Below are 12813 nucleotides of genomic sequence, written 5' to 3'. Positions count from 1 at the left end.
ACCTGTACCTGTGCCAGGGCTGGGGAACCCTTTGAGGGAAGAAATTTCCCCAAATATCCAATCTGAACCTCACAGAATCCCTGAGGCTGGAAAAGAGCTCCAAGATCAGAGTCCCAGCTGTGCCCAATGCCCACCTTGTCCCCAGCCCAGAGCTCTCAGTGCCACCTCCAGGGGACACCTGCAGGGATGGGCACTGCAACCCTCCCTGGGCAGTTCCTGAGCCCCCTTTCCATGGGGAAATTCCTGCTGTGCCCACCCTGAGCTGCCCTGGCCCAGCCTGAGGCCGTTCCCTCTGCTCCTGTCCCTGTGCCCTGGAGCAGAGCCCGACCCCCCCGGCTGTGCCCTCCTGGCAGGAGCTGTGCAGAGCCACAAGGGCCCCCTGAGCCTCCTTTGCTCCAGGCTGAGCCCCTGCCCAGCTCCCTCAGGGATTCTGCAGCCCCTGCCCAGCTCCCTCAGGGATTCTGCAGCCCCTGCCCAGCTCCCTCAGGGATTCTGCAGCCCCTGCCCAGCTCCCTCAGGGATTCTGCAGCCCCTGCCCGGCTCCCTCAGGGATTCTGCAGCCCCTGCCCAGCTCCCTCAGGGATTCTGCAGCCCCTGCCCAGCTCCCTCAGGGATTCTGCAGCCCCTGCCCAGCTCCCTCAGGGATTCTGCAGCCCCTGCCCGGCTCCCTCAGGGATTCTGCAGCCCCTGCCCAGCTCCCTCAGGGATTCTGCAGCCCCTGCCCAGCTCCCTCAGGGATTCTGCAGCCCCTGCCCAGCTCCCTCAGGGATTCTGCAGCCCCTTCCCAGCTCTGTTTCCTTCCCTGGACATGCTCCAGCCTCTCAATATCTTGGCCCTAAGAAATCCTTATTTTTTACAAATAATATCACAGAAACTGGGCCCTCACAAGCAGAAGAGAATCCAAAGGCCACGTGCTGGCTTCCAAAATGAGAGAGATTCCCTGGATCATGGATCATGGGCACCTCCCCAGGTTTCATCCAGCCAGCATCGAGCTGTGGGTAAAGAAGAGACATTCAGGGAAGCAATTCCTCCTGCTCCTAATCCTGCCAACAGCAATTCCAGATAAAAACCTCAACCCCAGCATCTTCTATTGGAATGGATTTGGTGACTGGCAGCACGGAGGGGAAAGAAAAGCCCAAACCCCAGGGCACAGTGGGAGCAGAGGGATCTGTGCTGGGACTGTGACTCACGGGGTTTTCTGGGAATAAAGGGAATTATCCCATCCACAGCTCTCCAGGTGGGGTTTGATGCAGCAGAGGCTGGGACTGTGTGCAGGGAGAACAGGAAAAGCTGGGCCTGTTCCAGGCAACAATTAAACAAGGAGCTCACCCTGATTTACAGCAATGCAGCCAGCAAGGCTCAGAAGGGCTCCACTGCAGAATTCCTGCTCCCAGGAATGGCTGGCAGGCAGGAGGCTCTTCCTGCATCCCTAAAATCCTGGAGGCAGCAGAGAATGGGGGGGAATCAGACCTAAACCTGCTCACAGCTGAGAATAAAGAAGCCAAAGGAGTGCAAGGCACTGGAAAGCACGAGAAATAAAGGAATTTTACAGGTATTTTATAATAATTTTACCCAACCTCCTCTGTGGCTTTTGTTTCCAAAATAATTGAACTTTTTTGCTGTGCTTTTAGATTTTCACATTTCTCAAGTTTCCCTTAGTGACTCCTTGTTTGAAACTGAATCCCCCTGCAGCACCTGTGGCACTGCAGAGCCCAGAGCCAGGATTTGTCCCCTCGCTCCCCAAAGCCTTCCCTGTCCTCCAGCACAACCCCAAAGCTGCCACAGAATCCCAGAATGCCAGGATGGATCAGGCTGGAAGGAACCACAGAGGGTCACTGGTGCCAGTCCCTGCCCAGGGCACAGCAGTGTGAATCACAGAAATATTGAGGTTGGAAAAGGCCTCCAAGATCATCAAGTCCAACCCTTCTGCCAGCACTGCCAAGGCCACCACTGACCCATGTCCCCACGTGCCACATTTCCGAAATCCCTCCAAGGACTGGATGGTGACTGCACCACTGTCCTGGGCAGTGCTTCACAAACCCTTCAGTGAATAGATTTTTCCCTAATACCCAGTCCAAACCTCCCCTGGCACAACTTCACAGAATCCCAGAATCCCAGAATCACAGAATCCCAGAATCACAGACTCACAGAATCCCAGAATCCCAGAATCACAAAATCCCAGAATCCCAGACTTACAGAATCCCAAAATCCCAGAATCCCAGAATCCCAGAATCCCAGACTCACAGAATCCCAGAATCCCAGAGTGATGAGGCTGGAAGAGACCTCTGAGACCATCGAGTCCCTCCTGTGCCCTCACACCTCACCCAGACTATAGCACCCAGTGCCATGCCCAGGCTTTTTTAAACACACCCAGAGATGGTGATTCCACCTCCTCCCTGGGAAGAGCATTCCAGTGCTTTATTATTCTTTTGGTGAACAATTTCTTCCTGCTATCCAACCTGTCCCTTCCCTGCCATAGCTGGAGGCTGCGTCCTCTGGTTCTGCCAGAGACCGACCCCACCTGTCTGCAGCCTCCCTTCAGGAAGGTGTGGAGAGCAATGGGGGCACCCCTGAGCCTCCTCTGCTCCAGGCTGGGCACCCCCAGATCCTTCAAACGTTCCTCGCAGGGGTTTGTGTTCCTCCTCTTCTCCAGCCTCGTTGCCTCCTCTGGACGTGCTTGACGTGCATGGGATGAACTCTGAATCCCTTCCCACCCAAACCAGTCTGGATTTTATGACAATAAAAATTCCCAAACGGAGGGGCCCAGAACTTTGGCTCTGGAATATCCCAGGGAGGAGACTCCAGCCCCTGTCTGGGCTCTGCTCAGGGCTGGGCACTGCCCAGGGCAGGAGTTCTGCCTCCTGGAATTCCTGGGCTCAGTCCCCCCTGAGCAGAACCTGCTCCATCCATTCAGATCCCTGTGCTTGGCTTTATCCCATGGAAATCAGAGGCATTGCCAAGCATGGATATGAAATTAAAAGTCTGTGTTTGTCCTGTGAAGCCTGAGCACACAAACTCCTTGTGGCACCTGGAAGCTGAGCTCATCTGGGGATCTCCAGGGAGAGCGCTTCCACTGGAGCCAGCATATGGGAAACATTTCATTACACCAGACACAGCACCATCATTAACATCCAAACCATCAAATGCAAATTCCCTCCTGTGTCTGGAAACTCTGTAATTAAAATAGAAACGGAGAACATGAAGAATAAAAAGATGGCAAAAAAAAAAAAAAAAAAAGTTGTTTTTTCTCCCTTTTGTTCTCCTGCAATCCGGGCAGCAGCTCCTCAAGCAGAGCAGTCCTTGCAGTCAGTGCAGGGTGAAAACACCACCAAGGGAGCAGCAAATGTTACCTGTAAGGAGGAATTTCATTATTCCCAGCTCCAGATATGCAAGAGGACAAATGCTCCATCCAATCTTAACTATGGACATAGAAGTTTTACCCTGGCAAGGCCTTGATTATGTTGGAATTAATTTGTGGTTCCCCAGCACAGGAAGGATGTGGAGCTGCTGGGGAGAGCCCAGAGGAGGCTCCAGGATGATCCAAGGGATGGAACAGCTCTGCTGGGAGAGCTGGGAATGTTCACCTGGAGAGGAGAAGCTTTGGGGTGACAGCGCCTGAAGGATCCCACAGGAAACATGGAGAGAGACAATTCCCAAGGGCAAGAAGGCCAAAAACCAGGGACACTTAAGGGTATAAGAGGCTGGATGGATGCAGAATTCCAGGTGGGATCTGACCAGGGTGATCCAAGGGATGGAGCAGCTCTGCTGGGAGAGCTGGGGATGTTCCCCTGGAGAGGAGAAGCTTTGGGGTGAGCTCAGTGTGGCCTGAAGGAGCTGCAGGAAAGAGGGAGAGAGACAATTCCCAAGGGCTGGAGGGACAGGAGCCAGGGAATGGCTCCCAGTGCCAGAGGGCAGGGATGGGTGGGAGATTGGGAATTGGGAATTCCTGGCTGGGCTGGAATTGCCAGAGCAGCTGTGGCTGCCCCTGGATCCCTGGCAGTGCCCAAGGCCAGGTTGGACACTGGGGCACCCTGGGACAGTGGGAGGTGTCCCTGCCATGGCAGGGGTGGGATGGGATGAACTCTGAATCCCTTCCCACCCAAACCAGTCTGATTTTATGACAATTTTTGCCTTTTTCCTTCAGAGGCAGGGAAGGAGCAGCTCCCACCTGTGCTGGAGCTCCTGGCCAGGTGTGTCCCTGTTTAGAGCCAGCTGGGGTTGGCACAGACCCTGCACTCACTTCAGGCCTCTCTTTAAAAATCAGTTGAGATATAAATCCCATTTCAGTGCTGCTCCTCTTGATTGCTGCTCGCAGAAAACCATAAATAATTAATTGCATTAGAGAAATGTCACTCAAGCCGAGCTTTGCCTCACCTGATGTGAAAAATGACCACTTGAGAGACAAAAAATCATCAGGCTCTTCATCTTTATCCTGCCCTGCTGTCTGTTCCCCTGCTTTGTAAGAACCCCATGTCTCCATGTAACCAAGGAATGATGTCTGAAGCCATCCTCAGGCTCGATGATTTATCCATGCAAGGAGGATTTATCCCAGCCTGACCCTGCAGAGGAGGAGGAGGAGGAGGAGGAGGTCCCAGAGTCTCTTAGGAGCGATGTCAGGTCCCTGAAGATCCACAGAACTTTTGCCAAGACTCACCCACTCCCAGAACAACTTCAGGACTGTTTTTGAAGGGCACAGAAAAGCTTCAAGCATCAAGAAAGCACCAAGATGTGATCACAGGAGTTGATTATTTGGTTAAATACAATCCCATCCCCATCTCCAGAGGTTCCTTGGGATCATTCCTGGAGCAGCAGTGATGGCATCAAGTGGAGCTGCTTCCAGCCCTTCTCAGCAGGACACAAGGGTGATGAGCTCCCAGGAATTGGGAGGAAATTCCTGTTTTTATGTACCAGGAGCTTTGGTGTGTCACCCACCCCTGTGGAGGAGCACACTGGTGGGGTCTCCCACCCGAGAAAGTTGAGTTTTACAGCCGAAATTTGAAGATTTAAACTCAAAGAAGCCCAGAGCTAAAATGAAAAGCTGGAGATTGCTGTGCTGAGTTCAGCTCTTGTGGCTGTGATGCTCCAAGAGCCTCTTGGAGCAGTAGGAGGAGGTTTCTCAGCTCAGGGCTGGACTTGCAGCTGCATTTTTGGGTGGAGGGAGAGCTGAAAAGGGAATAATTCTGATGAGGATGCTGTGCCAAGAGACACCCAAGGGCCAGGGATCTGCAGAGTCTGTAAACACAGTGTGGGCTGAGGCACAGCTCATTAATTCCCATCACCCCTCCATGCTTGTCCTGCAGGGAATTATTATTGATCAGCCGGGACGAAACCCAGCATTAAACTGCAGGAGGAGCTTTATCAGCCTCACAGATGGAAAAGCAATACACTGCAGAAAGGCACTTGGGGCTGGAGACACTTCCAAATGAGGATCTTTATCCAGCTGTCCATTCCCAAAGGCAGCTCCAAGTTCAGTCCATGGAAAAACCATTCCCTTCTGAGTGCCTGGGGACAGCAGGAGTGTCCCAGACTGCCGGGCAGGATGTGCTCTATCACCATCTGCATGGCAGCTGTCTTCTGTTCATTGGGCAGTTTTTCCTTATCTCCTCCACACCCACTCCTCCCTGGGGAGGGGACACCTGCTGATAACAGCCATGGAATGTCCCTGCATGGCTGATAAGAACTACAGCATCCCATTGGGAGATGTGAGCCCAGAGGGAGGAGCCAAGCATTCCTATCTGGATAGAATCTGGAGATTCTGGAACAGCAGCACGGCTTCTGCACTGGATTGCCCAGAGGAGCAGCAGCTGCCTCTCCTTCCCCTGGATCTGCAGAGGAAGCCTCCACCCTTCTCCAGGATCCCTGCTCCAGCAGAGCCACCCCTGGCACTGCAGGAGGGCTGAGCCACAATTCCAATGGGGCTGCTGCCAGCACCCTGACCCACAGGGTGTCAGGCTGGGCTCTGACTCTGGCACTGTTGGTTTGGTCACTGCATTGTTCATTTCATCCTTTGATTTTCTTCCCTAATAAAGAACTGTTATTTCATGCTCCCATGTTTTTTGCTGCCTACGAGCCCCTTAATTTAAAATTTATAGCAATTGGGAGGGGTGGGGAGGGTTCACATTCTCCATTTCAGGGGAGGCTCCTGCCTTCCTTAGCAGACACCTGGCTCTCCAAACCGAGACAAGGAGCCAGCAGCAGTTCCCTGGGAGCCACAAGCCCTGAACCAGCTGAGGATGATGCTCCAAGGATCTCCAGTCCAGCCTGGCATCACTTCTGCTGTCTGCCCTGACAAATGGGGCTCCTCGCATCTTCCATCTCCACAGAAATTAAACTCTTCAGACTCTCTATTGCGCTGCCACGAATAAATTACATGTTTGTTTGACTCGGAAATTTCCCTCTGACAAATTCTGAAGGCATAAATAACCCCTGAAGCCTTGCAGGAAGATGAATGGCCCTGTTCTATCCATCATAACTCACCAAGCAAACGGTGCCCGGGTTTAAATCCCAGCCCAGAGGAATGGGAGAAGCATTGGGTTGGTGCTGTCCTAAGCAAGCCGGGCTCAGCTGGGTGCAGGGGGTGCAGCAGGACTCTGAAAGGTCTGGATCCATTAAAAATTCCCGAAGGAACATCCTCAGGCAGCTCCCCTCATGCCAAAGCTTTGTTTGCATCCCAGCTCAAGGGACAGAGCCCCACCAGGGAGGGCTCAGCCTGGGCTGAACCATCCCTGTGAGTCTGGGGTTCTGGAGCTGGGAAACTGCTCCTGTCTCCTGGAAACACCCCAAAAATGGTGGTTCAGGATGGTTCAGGAAGGACTGAACCATCCCTGTGAGTCTGGGGTTCTGGGGTTGGCAAACTGCTCCTGTCTCCTGGAAACACCCCAAAACCAGTGGCCAAAGCCTTTGCTCCCCGGCCTCCCCTCCAAACACCTCCATCCCCAGCTCCAGCCTCCCTTGGCTGTGGGAAAGGACAAATTGCTCTAAAGGATTTGGGTTTTTCTTGCCCAAGAAGAAAAGCAGGGCACCTACTGCAACGCTCCTGGGTTTTATCCCCATCCTGCATGGACCAGGAATGAGGGCTGGGACCAGGAGCTGCAGAACTGAAACCTCAATATCATGCAGGAGTCAGGGGCTGGGGGATCCAAGAGTTGTTTCTGGCAAAACCAGCAATTCCAGCATCAGTTTCCTTAATCTGAGTCTCCCACCAGTCTCTTCTCTCCCTTCCATCCCTGAACAACTTGTGAGCTGCCAAAATCAACCTTTGGCTTCAGTGAGAACAGGTTCAGTCTTGCTAACAAAGGCAGGCTCACATTCCAGAGCAAATAAAAGCATTCATATTTCAACTGGCAATAAATTCAATTTCCCTGAAGGACTGATTTTCACCAAGTTATGAGATCTGACACTTGTGGTATTAGATAACTCTGTTGCCTTTTATTTCTGGGTTTGAGACATCAAGTGGCAAAAGGGGAAATAAAAATGGCAGGAAAGACAAACTGTTCTGAGGACAGAACGGTCCATTAAGCAAAAATTTAAACCAACTCATCTTTGGCTCTCTCTTGCTCAAATGCAATCCTGCTCCTTCCCTTCAGGCTGCTATTAACACTGTTATAATGAGTAACTAAAATCAAACTCCAGTGAATAAATATGCTCAAAGGCATTTTGTTATTTCTGCAATTAGAGACAAACTCCCAGGGTAGAGCTAAAAGCTTTTGGGAAATCACATCCAAGGAAACTCTGCCAGGACTGCAATCCTTGGGCTGCTCTTAGCACATGCAGCAACTGCTGGGAAGGAGCTGGAACCCCAAACCCAAACCTCTTTATTCCTTGTGTGTGCTCAGGTGGGAACTGGAGCTGGAATTTCAAACCCAAACCTCTCTATTTATTGTGTCTGCTCAGGTGGGAAATGGTGCTGGAACCCCAAACCTCTTTATTCCTTGTGTGTGCTCAGGTGGGAACTGGAGCTGGAACCCCAAACCTCTTTATTCCTTGTGTCTGCTCAGGTGGGAAGTGGTGATGGAATTTCAAACCCAAACCTCTCTATTTATTGTGTCTGCTCAGGTGGGAAATGGTGCTGGAACCCCAAACCTCTTTATTTCTTGTGTGCTCAGAAGGGAGGTGGTGATGGAACCCCAAACCTCTTTATTTATTCTGTGTGCTCAGGTGGGAAGTGGCACTGGAAGGGCAGAACCCAGTGGCCAGGTCACCTGTGTGTCCTGGGGAAATTCCCATTTTCCAGGGAAGAGAACAGAGCTGGGAAGGGTCTGGAGAGGCTGAGGGAGTTGGGAAGGGGCTGAGCCTGGAGCAAAGGAGGCTCAGGGGGGACCTTGTGGCTCTGCACAGCTCCTGCCAGGAGGGGACAGCTGCAGGGGTGTCAGGGTGTGGGACAGGACAAGGGGAAATGGCCTCAGGCTGTGCCAGGGGAGGCTCAGGTTGGATATTGAGAAAATTCCTTCCTGGAAAGGGCTGTCCAGCCCTGGCACAGCTGCCCAGGGCAGTGCTGCAGTGCCCATCCCTGCAGGGATTTCAAAGCCCTGTGGATGTGGCACTTGGGGACAGGGTCAGAGTGGCCTTGGGGAGCAGCTGGACTCATTCTTGCAGGCCTTTTCCAACCCAAACGATTCCGTGACCCTCAGGAGCACAGAGGCTCGTGGGGCTGGCGCTGGTGATGAGGACAGGGCTCTGCCTGGCCCTGAGCCCTCAGGGATCCCCTCCAGGACTCAGGGGGAGGCTCCCAGTGCCCACCAGCGCTGCCCTGGTCCCCCTTGGTGAGGAGGGTTTGTGTCAGAGAGCAGAGCTCACCCTGGGCCCAGCAGCCCCTGCCTGCAGGGCCCCGTGCCCAGCGCTGCAGACAACAATTACATTGACTTAGCAGTTATTTATCCCAGCAAAACTCAGAGGGGATTTATCCTTGGAAGAGACATGGTAATAAAAGGGAAAGGATCAGGCAGGCAGGGTTTAAAAACCCCTCATTTCCTCCTGTGACTGCCTAACAGGCTTTTGGAAAGCAGGAGACAGTAAATGTCATTTATTTTGACTTTAATAATGCTTCTGAGGCTCTTTGGCGTGACATTTCCGAGCGAGCCAGGGCAACAGGGATAAAACAAAGCAGAGGTAGGAAGCCAGAACATCCCAGGGAGAGAGCAGCTGCCCATGACCAGGGGACAGCTGAGTGTGCCCCTGCATCTCCCTGGCCCTGGGACTGTCTGGCTTTTCCCTGAGCAGCCTGGGCGAGGAAAAGCACCACGGGCACAGCCCAGACTGACCCAGGCTGGTCTCTGAGCAGCTGGGGCAGCCAGGCTGAGAATTCAAAGGGTTTCTGACAAGTGGAAAAAAGATGGGAAAAAATGATTGCAGTTTATAGTGGGAAGAGCCAAGTAATGCACAGAGCAGGACCTGCTGCACAAGCACAGCCTGGGGAGATGGAGGAGGCAAAAAGGGGTTGTGGCTGCCCCTGGATTCCTGGAATGTGCAAGGCCAGGTTGGACACTGGGGCTTGGAGCAGCCTGGGACAGTGGGAGGTGTCCCTGTCCATGGCAGGGCTGGGATGGATGGGATTTAAGGTCCTTCCAATCCAAATCCATCTGGGAGTCTGTGATTAAAACTGATGCAAACAGGTCTGAAGGCATCACAGCAGCCCAGCAGGAAAAGACACATGCAGAGGAATTGAGCTTCTCCTTCCCACTGAGCTTCCACAAGTGACCAGAGTGATCCACCCCCAGCTGGCAGCAGGACAGGGTTAGAGCAGCTGTCATAAAAACATGGAATATTCTGAGCTGGGAGGGACCCCCAGGGATCACCCAGTGCCACCCCTGGCCCTGCCCAGACCCCCAGCAATCCCACCCTGGGCATCCCTGGCAGCTCCTGGAGCTCTGGCAGCCTCGGGGCTGTGCCCATTCCCTGGGCAGCCTGGGCAGTGCCAGCACCCTCTGGGGGAGGAACCTTTCCTGAAATCCATCCCAAACCTCCCCTGGCCCAGCTCCAGCATTAATTTCATTCTGTGCCATTAATTCCATCGATAATCCAGGCCATGGCTGCTGGATGGATTTAGTGGCTCCTCTGGACCATGGGTTGGGTGTAACTGGTCCCTGCTCTGCAGCCAGGCTGGGTTTGGGCTCTCTCAGGTGCTGAGGCCTGGCAGGCTCTGCTGTGCCCTGTGTGTGTCCCGGTAGCAGATCCATCCTGCTGCATTCCCAGAGCAGGACAGGCAGCTCCAGGCTCCCTCCTCCCAGCTGGAGCTTGCAGGGAGTCACTGCAAGGTGTCTGTGAGTGCAGCACAGGCAGCTCTGCTCTGATGGGATGTGACACATCAGCTGACACCTTCTGCTTGGTGTGGCCTGCGGAGCCACAAATGAAATCCCAGCTGTCAGGCACCCAAATTAAAAATAAATCACTGCTGTGACCCCCGAACCCCAGCTGACAACTCCTCTCAGCTCATCTCATCTCCCCCTCGGCATCATGGGCTTCTCCCTCTCCATCCTCTGCCATCCCTCCTGCTTCAGGGATTGTCCAGGCCTGGCTTGGCAAAGCTCGGCCCAACTTAAACTGCTGGGGGTGGGCTGGGGGAGATGGGATGGACGGATGGACGGATGGATGGATGGATGGATGGATGGATGGATGATGGATGGATGGATGGATGGATGGATGGATGATGGATGGATGGATGGATGATGGATGGATGGATGGATGGATGATGGATGGATGATGGATGGATGGATGATGGATGGATGGATGATGGATGATGGATGGATGGATGGATGGATGGATGGATGATGGATGGATGATGGATGGATGATGGATGGATGATGGATGGATGGATGGATGATGGATGGATGGATGGATGATGGATGGATGATGGATGGATGGATGATGGATGATGGATGGATGATGGATGGATGGATGGATGATGGATGGATGGATGATGGATGGATGGATGATGGATGGATGGATGATGGATGATGGATGGATGATGGATGATGGATGGATGATGGATGGATGGATGATGGATGGATGGATGATGGATGATGGATGGATGGATGGATGATGGATGGATGGATGGATGGATGATGGATGATGGATGGATGATGGATGGATGGATGGATGGATGGATGGATGGATGGATGGATGGATGATGGATGGATGGATGGATGGATGATGGATGGATGATGGATGGATGATGGATGGATGGATGATGGATGGATGGATGGATGGATGGATGATGGATGGATGGATGGATGGATGATGGATGGATGGATGGATGGATGGATGGATGGATGATGGATGGATGGATGGATGGATGATGGATGGAGGATGGATGGATGGATGGATGGATGGATGGATGGATGGATGATGGATGGATGGATGATGGATGGATGATGGATGGATGGATGATGGATGGATGGATGATGGATGGGACCAGGCTGGGGGAGCTTTCCCTGTATCAGCTGGATCTGGCACGGCTCCTGCTCCCTGTGTATGTGGATATGGATGTGCTGTTCAGGCAGCACTCTGGGGAAGGTGAACAAGGGAGGTCATCAGTTCCACCTGAGCCCCAGCCAGGTGCCCATGGATCCAGGGGTTAATTCCTGCCTGGAATGCCTCCCACAGATGGGCCCTGGTGCCCCTGGGTGGCTTTAACTGTCCTGGTGCCTGCCAGATGGGCTCCATCATAGAACAGAATCCCAGGATGGTTTGGGTTGAAAGGACCTCAAATCCCACCCAGTGCCACCCTGCCATGGCAGGGACACCTCCCACTGTCCCAGGGTGTCCCAGTGTCCAGCCTGGCCTTGGGCACTGCCAGGGATGGCAGCCACTCCGGGCACACTGTGCCAGGCTGGGTGCAGGTGATCCAGGGGATCTCCAGGGTGTATGAAGATGATTTCTTGATCAGGTGACTGCTGAAATGAGCAGGGGAGATGCTGCGACCTGTACTCAGAGCAGGAAGAAAACTCATGGATGATGCAGCCTTGGATACAGGACCCTGGGAAAACGTGGAGTTCAAGACCTTAGAGGAGAGAGCAAGATAAGCAGTGGAAATAAAACTGTAGGCTCCAGAAGGAAATAATTTTAGCATTTTTGTGGCTTAACTGATGACAATATGTCCCTGGGGGGTGAAGGGGCCCAGGAGAGCTGGGAGATGCCAAGGAAGCTCCTGGAGTGCCGTGTCCATCTCTGGGCTCTGTGCACATGAGGGATGAGGATGTCCCTGCCAGCACTGCCCCAGGTTTATTTTCAGTTATCTCACTTTTTCTATGCCTGCCCTGCAGAATGGCACCGAACCCAGGCACAGATCTGTCCATAAATCCCGTGCTCAGATCCCTAAATCAAGGCAGGAAGAACCAGGGCTGTAGCAGAACCCTCTCAGCCCACTGAAGGTGGGATGGTGGCTGCAGCCGGGAGCTCTGAACTGTGTTTTCCATTTCAGACACATCCTCTGAGCAAGAAAAGCAACTCCTTTCTATAGATTAATAATGAAACTCGTCAAGAACTGCTGTTTCCAGGTAAATTCTGTTAGGATGTTTGGCAGCATCAAAAAGGACCTTCCAACAGACTATTTAGCAAACAGCCTTGTCCATGGGAGCTGAAAGATTTGGCAACGCTTGGTAATTTATGTCCTGCTCTTCTTAAGGGGAGGTAATAAATCACAGAGGGTGTTTCACCTGGGGAGAGGGAGAGAGAGAGAGGGTGCTCTCTGCTCTGCACCTTCATTATTTGTCTGCAGCTTCAAAGCCCAGAGCTGGCTGAGAGCTGCGAGAGGGACGGGTAATGATGCCCCGTAATCAGCAGAGTAATCACGAGATGGCTCTGTTACATTCCTCT

At 53.0% G+C, this 12813-nt stretch overlaps 1 long non-coding RNA gene across 1 annotated transcript in view; it reads right to left on the bottom strand.

Moving 5' to 3' along the window:
* Positions 1 to 696: 696 nt before the first annotated feature.
* The window catches only part of LOC139590648 (uncharacterized), a 28043-nt gene continuing 15926 nt past the window's right edge, over positions 697 to 12813 (bottom strand). The window contains exons 3-4 of the long non-coding RNA XR_011679385.1: positions 1330 to 1437; positions 697 to 992 (exon numbers count right to left, since the gene is read on the bottom strand). This is a non-coding gene — a long non-coding RNA (uncharacterized lncRNA). The remainder of the gene's footprint in view (positions 993 to 1329; positions 1438 to 12813) is intronic.

Source organism: Agelaius tricolor, unplaced genomic scaffold, assembly GCF_023055355.1.
Source record: "Agelaius tricolor isolate 1412-34295 unplaced genomic scaffold, bAgeTri1.0.p SCAF_5, whole genome shotgun sequence".
Classification (NCBI taxonomy): Eukaryota; Metazoa; Chordata; class Aves; order Passeriformes; family Icteridae; genus Agelaius; species Agelaius tricolor.
The sequence above is the reverse complement of the archived record's forward strand: the minus strand, read 5'-3'. Positions and strand labels throughout refer to the sequence as shown.